Source organism: Crocodylus porosus, unplaced genomic scaffold (genome assembly GCF_001723895.1).
Source record: "Crocodylus porosus isolate Cpor-Errol unplaced genomic scaffold, CroPor_comp1, whole genome shotgun sequence".
In the NCBI taxonomy this organism is placed as follows: Eukaryota; Metazoa; Chordata; order Crocodylia; family Crocodylidae; genus Crocodylus; species Crocodylus porosus.
In genome coordinates, this window is record NW_017728925.1 from 16,723,031 (window position 1) to 16,734,029 (window position 10,999).

Consider the following 10,999-nt stretch of genomic DNA (forward strand, 5'->3'; position numbering starts at 1 on the left):
ATGAGCTTTTGAGTAGAGATCATTTGAATAAAATCAAATATCTGAATTCTTGCCTTATTTGTTTTGCTGGTTCTATATAGTCAAGGTTGCATGTGAATCAGCAAGAACAGCAAGGCTTCTCAAAGGCTGCCATGCTCCTTGCTTCCCATAGCAACACATCCTTGTTCACAGGCTTGACGTCCTCTGAAAGCAACAAAACGGTGGCAACAAGATGTGGGGAACAGGCACACAATTTCACGACGTTGGAATCACTGCAAACGTGGGAGTGGGGAAGACCTTGAGAAAGTAGCTAAATTTTCTCCCACCATCTTTCAGCGACTTATCTACATAAGACTTTTCAAGACTTTTAAATCCACATGAGACTTTTAAAGCATCGGGAAATCCCACTCGTGCAAAGAGACATGCAGCTGCAGCGCATGAAAGGGCAAAAAAACGTGATGTGTACATACGCCCGTGTGTGAGTCTTCCCCACAGAGGCAGCCTTTCTGTTTGGGGGTCCCAGCAAGTGACAGACCTCAAGATGGCAGAAAAAATACCTTGTCTTCCGGTTCTGTCAACTCCAAAGCGGTCATACCCCAAAGCACTGAGGCCTAACCGGCTGTCCCCATTTAAAGTTGTCTTGTGCCCCATGCATGATATCATTCGCTCTCAGGCTGATTTGAAAACATGAGCAAGCAAGTCTCAATGATGGCTGACTTCACTTGTCTCACTGAAGCATTTGAATTTCCCATTAAAATAGCAGCTCTGTCTACTGCTTATAGACTAACATAGGGCCTTGCTCAGCTCATAGGCTTTGCAGAAGAGTAGCAGACCTCTCATCATGCCCTGACACTCCATGAAGGAGCTGCAGAGACAGCCCAGCTGTTGCCTCAGGCAAGAAATCTCTTGGCTGGGGATTTTTTACTTTCCTCTGGAAGGCAGTATCAAAGTCTGTGCAAACAAGACAAAAGTGGAGGGTGATGTTTTAGGCACACTAATGTTCAGAGGATGCCTGAGTTTCATCAGCTGAATGTCATCATCAGCTACTAGGCAGCACATCTTCCATTTTCTATTTACAGGGTTTTTTACAGCTAACGGAGTAAGCTCTAAACTGACTTCTGAGATGACATAGCTATTATGTATTGATACCTGCTATTCATTTCCTCACTGGGGTCTATGTGGGCCCTCAAAATTAAGAGCACTCCCTGTCCCTCCTGATCGAGAACTTTGCTCACCTCCTTCTGTTACAGCAGCTGAATACCGATCATATCCCAGCAGCTGTTTTCCAAGTGAGTATTATCAGGGAAAACTGTATGCCAATCAGTTGGGGGAAATATGTAAACAACTTAGTCTTTTATCATACTCTTGAGATGGTAAAAATGAGGATTTATCCTAATCTCCAGGAGCCCTGAATTCTGTATCCACTGCCCCTCCACCGAGATCACCTTTGCCATGCTGTCATAATCCAACACAGAACAATTCTGTAGCTCACAGGGGCAGAGAGACAAGCTGGGTCACAACATCTCTTATGACTTCTCTGATCTTCTACCCACCAGAGACGAAAGTCTGGCAAAAGGCAACTTTCCCCCACTCTTTTTCTGTTGGCATAAAAGATTGTAATGGCCCTCAATGACATGTCTGTCTTTCTGTACTCTGATTTGTTTAAACGCAAATGTTACATAGCCCAAAACCTAGTAAGCAAAAAAGCAGTGAGAGGGTATCCAAGTAAGGCCTTCAAACACCAGTTCTTCTGGAATATTGTTCGCAATAGTGCGTATAATATTGCAAGTGATCCACGACTAGAGAAAAACACCTGACCATAGCTAGCATTTGCGGGACAACGCAGAAGCATCACTGCCCTCGGTGCACTCTGCGCTGATGGATATGATGGGAAACCGACCAAAATTCAGTTATATCAGCAATGACTAAATCATAAATTAAATACATTACAATAATATCAAATAAGATGTATGTGCTCAGGCTCTCTCTTCCTCTTTCTCTGTCATTTTGCTTCCTGTTTGCTTCTTTTGTTTGTTTTTGGTTTGCATATATGCACGCAACCATGTACAGAGAACAGTTTGATATTGGAGGAACTACTTGTGAATTGTGGAAATCACCTCTGTAAAAATGAATAGCTTATTTCTGTTACTCTTTTATAATTTTGAATCACTCTGAAATGACTAATAGTTTGGCATTTCCTTCTTTTCTATTTTAGGTTTTGAGCTTTTCTGCCATTAACCACTTACATTTTGTGGTTTCTCTAGGAATTTTCTTCTCTGGCTAGGTCTCATTTTGTTTTCTATTTCTTTGTATACTGGCTTATTCTCTCTTTTTAGTGCCTTCATTGACAATATCCTCCTTGGGTCCGGTTGTGCTCTTCTTCACATGTGTAATCTTCAGCAAGGGTGCCTGAACATTGCTCATGGAGGCATTGGATGGGACCTTGCACTACGGGCTACGTAACAAAGCAAATCGTCGATGTTCCTTTATGTTCCCTAGATCAACAAAACATGCCACTCTCCAATAAGGAGAATCACAGGGCTTCTGCTAAAGTTTGTCAGTCGGTTATTACTGAACAGGCAGTGGCTGCAGCTTCATCTGTGACCTGCAAGCCACGTGTTGGGACTTTTTGATGTATAGCTTTCAACTGAATGTAAATAAGGATATCACCATTGTTGGGCCAACTGGAGTTCTGGCATAAGCAGATGCAAATCCATTTGGTTTTTTCAGGAACTCTGCAGCTCCCTTGAAGGCAGTGAAATAACTGAGAGCAGAATTTGGCCTTCTCTCACTCCCAAACATTGAAAAGCTTGAAAATGTTATTTTCAGGTCTAGTCAGGAAATTGGTTCCCAGTGGTCTCCCTTGAGAGGCAGAAGAAGCCATATAGTTTTGCCAATCTCTTGTTTTTCTCTTTATTCATTATCCCTCCTTCTCTGTTAAGATCTGAATACATTCCCATGACTATTTCTACCATGGAAATTGTTTTCCTTAATTGTTTATCTGGCTTTCTCTGACAATTGAAACAAATTTATTTTTATGACTGCCATTTGCATTCTCATCTAAATGCCAGATTCAGTCATTCCCTTCTCCCTCAATATTGAGATACTAATCCAAGTTTCTTCAAAATGTTCTTATGCAAGACCTCACATGTATATTTGAGAATCATACCAGTGTAAGTCTTCATAGGAGGTGTCTTCTGAATCCGCAGGAGAGCAGGAAACAAATGGTTTAGGGCTCATGTCATGGCAAACAAAGCCTCTCCTTACTAGTTTTAATCACATTGCACTTGGCAATAGTTGAAAGTCTGTGCAGACATCTATTCATTAAGCCTCTGTGAAATGGTTTCCTCCTGAATAACACATATTTGCAGTACGGACACCCCATCTATTGCTATCGTTTTCATATGATTGAACCTCCAGTGTGCCAATGATAACACAGTACTGTGCATCTGTTTTGGTTATTACATACCTGACCTCAGACATTGCATCCCCTGCGGTGTCTTAATCATGGAGCAAGTCCTCCTGTTCGCCTTCATGCAAGCAGTAAGCACGGTGCCGTTGAGCTGCACGTGTTGTTATAGCTACTATATCTCCATTCTTGCTTTCTGAATATTTGCTTTAGGTAAAGCAAAGTTCACAGTGACCAGTTAGGCATAGTGGGCAATGAGTATTGTGCCTTCATTAAAATAATCATGTCACACTTTTCTCTCTGTTGCCTGGACAGAGTCTAGTAAATTAATATCTAGATAAAATGTAGATCCCTCTGAACAATGCTATTTTGAAATTCTTTAATGGTACTAAACAGCCCTGACATACTGAGGCCCTTCACACATCGATTTTCTGTCTCCATCCATTTATATAAAATATGTGTTTTTAGTGTTGCTAAGCAACTGCAAAACAATTAGTTGCAAGGTGAGAAACTTCCTCCCGCCTCATCACTGGCAGCTCCATCCTGCTCATGGTATATGACTCAAGTTTAAGTTGAACAACTTGACACAAATTTGTATGGCAGTTATAAAATGATCAGCTTACACTACCTTATACCAAATTCCAGTATTGATCTTTACTGATTGTGGACGTTTTGGTGCAAAATCCAAAGAGTGAGCTAATTAGTCTTTCACACCCTCAGCGGTTTCACGGGAAAGTGGTTTTGGCCCATGGTTGAAAGTCACAGTGAAACAAGTTAGCTCCAGCGTTTTTCCAGAATAAGGGACAGATCTGTAGCTGCAGCCAGATTCATTCAGTACAGCTAAAGGAGCTTCATTAAGATGGGCCATTCCCTTATCATTCAGCCAGATGAATGCAAACCGGTGTAATTAAGAGCAGTCTCTCAAGTATTATGTCTTAATCTGACCTGCTCATGCCCATTCCCAACCCAATCCTTAATGTTGTGAGCTCAAACTGCACATTTTCCCCTTTGCCTGGGTAGAGGGGAGTAGTATACAGCTAGGGCTCCAACGGCAGGAAAAGCTTTAGCTGGGTAGATCGGGTGGGTTTCCAGTTGCTTTGTGACACTGGACAGACAAGGCAAGCAGAAGACTGGAAGTCTGGCCCTAACGGGAGGATTTTCTAATTAAACTTGTGGACGTTTCTGACATGGTAGAAGGTCTGGGTCAGTAAAAGGCCTTACAAAACTGACACACAAGGACACAGCTTATAAAAGCACCAACTTTGCTGTGGCTCTTTGCTTTGTCACATTGGGTTTGCACAACGACTCCAATGGTGAACTGCAGGCAAACTGCATCTAAACCTTGTCAGCCCTGCTCATGAGCCTGCCTGGGAAAGAGCTGTGCATGTGTTATGCATGCAGTTGTCATAGGAAACAACTACATGGAAACAAGCAGAAACGCCAAGGTCTTTCCATATTATCTACCAGGACTCCGCAGTTAGAAACAAATGTGGCTTGGTCTGGCTTGGACATATTTTGCAAATCACATTTAAAGCAGTTGCCTGCCAGGAAACTCCTACCTTTGCTGCAACCTCAACGCTGCAGTCAAGGTCTTGTGTCATGAAGAAAGTGGTAACAGTTTCTGCTTGAAGCCACAAAGCACAGCACTGAGGCACCAAAACTGTTTGGCTTAACCACAGCATCTTCCTTTCAGAGCTCAGAGACTGGCTGGCTGATATGTGGGCCAGATCTTATCAACACTCGGGTCCCCACTTCTGAGTCAGACGCTCTTGCACACATCCAGGCGAGACTGGACGGAGCACTTTTCAGACTACCAAACGAACTTAGCGGAGGCAGCAATGCACAGAGGTATTGGAAATGAGTGACCCCTTCATGTCATTTATGTTACATATGCAACCTGCCTCTATCAGCACCTTCACCTGATACTTGTATAATCATATCACACATCATAACAGGCCTCTTTAAGAACGCCATGGAAAGGAAAGAGTTTGCACTTATATTAATCAGTGAGAGCACAGATTTTTAAGAATTACAAGAACTGGTTATTTGCCAAGGAGTAGTTATACTTAGCAAACAACTGAATGTTTACGCATGCTAAATAATGAATGTCACCAAATTTGTGTCTTTTTCTTCCATTTGTATCCTTGTCTTCCTGAGTCCAGTTGCTAGGCCAAGTGCTTAGCTGGAAGCTGCATTTCACACCTTTTGTCAACACTCCCCTTTCTCCCAATTGGGAAGTAAGTATTCTTCCTGAAGGGCACGTGACTAAGCTGTTTAACAGGCAAGGTACAATTCTTTGTATGTATGTTATAATCTAGTTAAAAAAAAAATCAAAATTGGAATGAAGCGTTTCAATAGCATTAAAGCAGAATGTGTTGATTGACCGAAACCTGTGAAAAAAAATCTCGTTTCACAGGACGTGCTTGCTGTTTTCACTCCAAGTTGCAGAATTGCTCAGAAAGTGGAAAGTCTGTTTCCTCGGTCTAGTGAAGAGCCTTGTGCGCAGCCACTCTCTCTACTCGTCTTTTAGGCATAACGCTCAGTGTTGTCTGTGCTTGATTTGAGTAATATGGGAAATGCCCTGGCTCCTCCAAGTGTTCCAGAAGTGAGGAGCCAAAATTCACTGCTTTACATTTTTCATTATAAACATTTCTACGTGGATCTAACCATACCATCCTCCTCCCCCTGAGATTTGAGGAACCTTGGTTTTCAGTAGCAAATAGATAAATATGTTGTACAAACACACTGGGAACTACAAGAGAAGATGTAGCTACTGGAAGCAGGTTATCTGTGTCTGGAATAACTGCAAGATGAATGATGTAGCAGCACGGACTCCCCCTCCCCAAAAAAGTAAAAGTGAAGCAAAAATGTACTTGTGTAACAGTCACAGCATTAGCAGCTGATCTTATTAGGTATCGTATTTTAACATATGCTAAAACAAAGGACCCCTGAGATGCATCGTGGCATACCAGGTGAATATTTTCTGGCCTTGAAAAATATTCTAGTTCAAATATAACTAGTTAAAATCTAGTTATAAAACAGAGGGAGAGCTGCCCCCTTTTTCTTTTGCCGATGATATAGATCCTATATCATATATTGTAGGAGAAATAGTATACTATAGGCAATTGGCTTTTAACTTTAACCATGGCATTGTTACATTTCTCTGCAGTGGTGGCATCTACTGAAGGCATTGTTCATGGAAAAGAAACTGGTTTTGTAAATGGTCATACCACAGCAGTACTGTCAGGACAATGCTTCTGTTGGGGCAAGGCATAGTTCTTCGACGATGAGATTTAGAGAAAGAAAGAAAGAAAGAAAGAATGGACAAGAGCCTGCTGTGTGCATCTGCCTGCCTGTGTCAGATGTGTAACAATACAGCAGGAGTGGTTAGGAAAAGCTGGGCAAAAACTACAATGAAACAGAAAACTTTTTGAATGCTGTTGAAAATTAGCAGTTGTCTCATGTACCAACATATTAAACACATCACACAACTCCGGTTATTTCGGCAGTAAATTGCGTTCAGTAGGCAACACTTCTGCTTAGTGCACCCAAGAAGTTGCACGAGGAATGATAAACTTTGCAAGGCAGAGGAATCGTAAAGCAAATGATTCCATTTGGGTACAAGTACTGTTTAAATATTTCAGAAGTTAAAACCATGTTTGATATTTGAGAAGCCTTAAGTGGATTGCCCAATAAACAGTAACAGCTTAAATCCAGCATCCTGCTCCCTGAGTGATCCTAACGTGTTTACCAGACTGTTATACACTGTGCTCAGGGACCGCTTAACATGCTGCTAAAGAGAAACTACATCTGGGGTGAATCATAGCAACAGCACAAAAGAAAACTCCAATCATTTAGTTCAGGAAATGGAGAAAAAAATGGCATTTCAAACCATATACAGCAGAAAGCAAGGCAGAAAGGCCCAGACCTGGAAAAAGATTCAGGCACCTAAATGCTGTTATTTCCGTGGGACTGAGTCACTGTGAGGGTCTGCCTCAATGTGCAATGTTGCCAGGACACTGGTGTCAACACCTCTGTCATTGCACTGTATTGTGCTCCATTTCTTTTCTGGTTCAACAGTCAAAGTGCCCCTCCTTGTTTCATTCAAAAGCAGAAGAATGGGACTGTTCATTCAGAAATGGCTACTGCTGTGTCTGCACTGCTAGCTGGAACGACACTGAGATTGCAATTTCCCTGGGTCAGCTTTTCTAGCACTGAAAGTTGTGGTAGGGTACAGGGGTGTATAGTTGTAGCCATGTCGGTCTAAGGACATAGGCGGACAAGGTTCTTTGGGTGTATATATATACATTCTTTGGGTGGTAGGGTATAGTACTTTGTCATTATAACAGCAGTTATACTTCTAATTTTTATAAGCGATTTATATACATTATTCAACTACTATCATTGTGCCCGTGTTATTATGGCAAACCCCATTTTAAACTGACATAGAGAGGCTGTGCAACTTGCCTCATGTTATATAGGGATTCAGTGGCAGAGTTCAGAAATGGTCCAGTTCCCAAAATCATGCTCAAATCACTAACAAACTGCCCCTACTATTAGATGCTTTAACAACAACCTGCAGTGAAGCTGAGCACTCACTGGTATATGTCTATGAAAGACAGTGCCCGCTATTAGAATAAAAACAATATAGCTATCCACGTATTTTTATATATACAAAATTAGTGTCAGGTTGCATTGGTGAAGGAGGTCCACCCATTCAAGGCACCTGGTATCAGGACTTCCGACTAGCAAATTTGTCAGCAGCTTTTGTAGAGAGCCCAAAAATGAACAGATATATATATTTATATCTATATAAAATGGATCGCTGTATTGTTTTTCATTCTAGTAGTGGGCACGGTCTACAGAGCAGAGACGAGGTTCAGTGTGTCTGGGCAGCGTGGGCGTATGCATGGGCATGTGCTCGTCCAGGCTAGCAGCCAGTAATCAGAACTGTGCGGCTTTTATATCACATCTCTTGTGTCATGTTTATGCCTAAACCCCTACTGCACTCTTGGTGCCTCTGCTAATACATGGAGAAAAGAACGTAGAAGCAACTTGGAGTAACTAGCCAGCAGCTTGACGAGAAACTTGCCCATAAAAGAAGGCAGGCATGCCCCACATGAATCAGGCGAGCTGTGAGTCACAGCATTTTATTTATAACATTCTTGAGGTGGAGGAGGAAGCCATGCAAATATTTGTAAACTGCAGGCTGAGGTTAATAACATGGAATAAGATGTTAAGCAAAGGCCTAATGTAAACTACAGACAAGTATACAGAAGGTGAAGCTACTGAAGCATAACATTATTATGAACTTAGCACCACAGAAAATTAATCATATATACATACAAGTGAAAGTCCTGCAGCCAATTCAGTTTTTGGCCTCTCTATAAAGGCTGCCAACAAATTTGCTAACTGGAAGTCCTGATGCCGGCTTTGCATGGGTGGACCTCCTTCACCAATGCAGCCTGTCACTGGTTTCATCTACGGGCACTGGGCAGATACAATACACCGAACCAGAGCTCGGCTGTGGCGTGGTGGATGAGGACTAGCAGGGAGGAGATCAACACAGGGAGGCTGGAGGAAAGAATCAGAAAAGAGGAAGGGAATGGGCAAGCTGCAACTTGGAAACTATTCTCCACACCGGGTGGGAGGCATGGACGAAGGGTGGAAGGCGGAGACCACGGTTGAGAGCTCGGTGGTTTCTGCATCTTCAGTGCCTTCTACTAAGAAAACTCTGGGCTGATACAAAACAGCAGCTGACACATCACAGCTGCTCCCCATGCTCTCTGCTGCTTTTGCAAAACTCAAGTTGAATGATTTTGGTTCTCAAGGTAGCCTCGAAGAACAGCTTAACTGGTGCCGAGTAGCTAGAGATGACCTCTGAAAATGATTGAGAGCTCATTGCAGTCAGCTGGATTGAAGAGAGTTACTGCCTGTCAGCCATGTCCTCAGGACCAGATTCAGATTTTCCCACCCCCAACTCCTAATAGATTAGTGTTCACATTTATATTTATTTTCAACACTTCCTCAAATTTGGCCAGACAGACTTACTGTTGACATTATCCTAACACTTGCAGGGAAAGTGTCAAGGTCATCACAGCATAAGTGAAGTTGCAGAACTGAATCAATTCACAGGATTTTCCCCCCTAAGATAGTGTGTGTGAAATGTTTGGAGCTAGAAACAACCCCGGGGAGGGAATTCCTGACTCAACCCACAGAACAGGTGCAGCATCAATAGCTGCGAGGCATCTTTCTCCCACGCCTCTGCTGCAAACCAGCTTCGTCTGACCAGAAGGGACTGTCACTCCCTTGCTGCTACAATTGCTTTCTTTCAGGTAGCCAAGTGTGGTGACGGCATTACGGGAGGCTGGCTTCTGGACAAAAAGTACTTCAGTAGCATCTAATCCAGGAGCGGGCAATTATTTTGGGTGGAGGGCCACTTACTGAGTTTTGATAAGCCACCAAGGGCCGCATGACAGGCAACCAGGGGCAGAGAAATATGAATTTTCTAAATCTTTTAGGGACCCCGCGGGCTGGACAGAATGGCGTGGCAGGCTGCATCTGGCCCCGCGCCGCATTTTGCCCACCCCTGCTCTGTTGCAATGGGCGCACAGCTGCTCTCAGCCAGAAGCGCGCCAGGCAGGCTCTTCCTCCGCTCGGGAAACAACTCTAGGATCCCTTTTCAGCAGGTCACCGCCCGTCTCTCTCCTGGACTGAACTGGCCAGAGAGAGACGGCGGAGGCCAGGCCTATTCAGTTTGGAAAAGAGACTTTTGAGGGGAGACTGGATAAAGGCTTCCAAAATACTACATGGTGAAGAGGACGTCAGTAGGGATGGACGACTGACTCTTGCACAAGACAAAAACAAGGGGTCACAACATGAAAGGAGTTTGCAGCGGGCGCATTGGCCTAATAACGCTGCACAGTAGCGAGGCAGTTAAAGCCCGTGCTAATAGCCTAGTGCGCAGTGTCACGGGGCTCATGCGCAGCAAGCACCACAGAATAACCACGCGCGTGCAGAAACTCTAGTTTCTGTGCATTCATTTCCTAAGGAAGTACAGGCAGTCCTCGACGTGCACCGTTTGTAAATCGACACCAACTTTCTGACGCCATTTCTGACTTTACAACGTGACGCCACGCCGGCGAGCAAGTTTGCTGCGTCGCCCATCTCCCGGGAGGACATCTGCCCAAACCTCCCGGCACGCTGCTTTTAAGAAAGACACGACTCCGCCACAACCCGCAGCCCAGACCGCTGAGGAGGCTTCAGCCTAGAGCCCTTCGAAAAGCCCAGCAGAGAAGCCTTTCCAAATCAGTATGATTGCTATTTACAATATAAATGCATTCATGAAGCTGTGTTACTCATCTATAATTGACCGAGTAGGCAACTCTGGGCTTTTTGGGTGGAAGTGGGGTACGGGGCCTTGGTTCAGGAACCAGCCCCCCATTTATAGCACTGCTTCCTATGGGAAACCCAGTTGTGTTTCCACTGAAGGCGGGGTTTTCAGTGTGCCCTAGGTGTGAGGCCTGCCTGCAGCGAGCCGAACGCGCCCTAACAAAGGTAGCGAGCACGGGGGCTGCTGGCTCCCTAGGCCGCCGCGAGCCCGCGACCCAA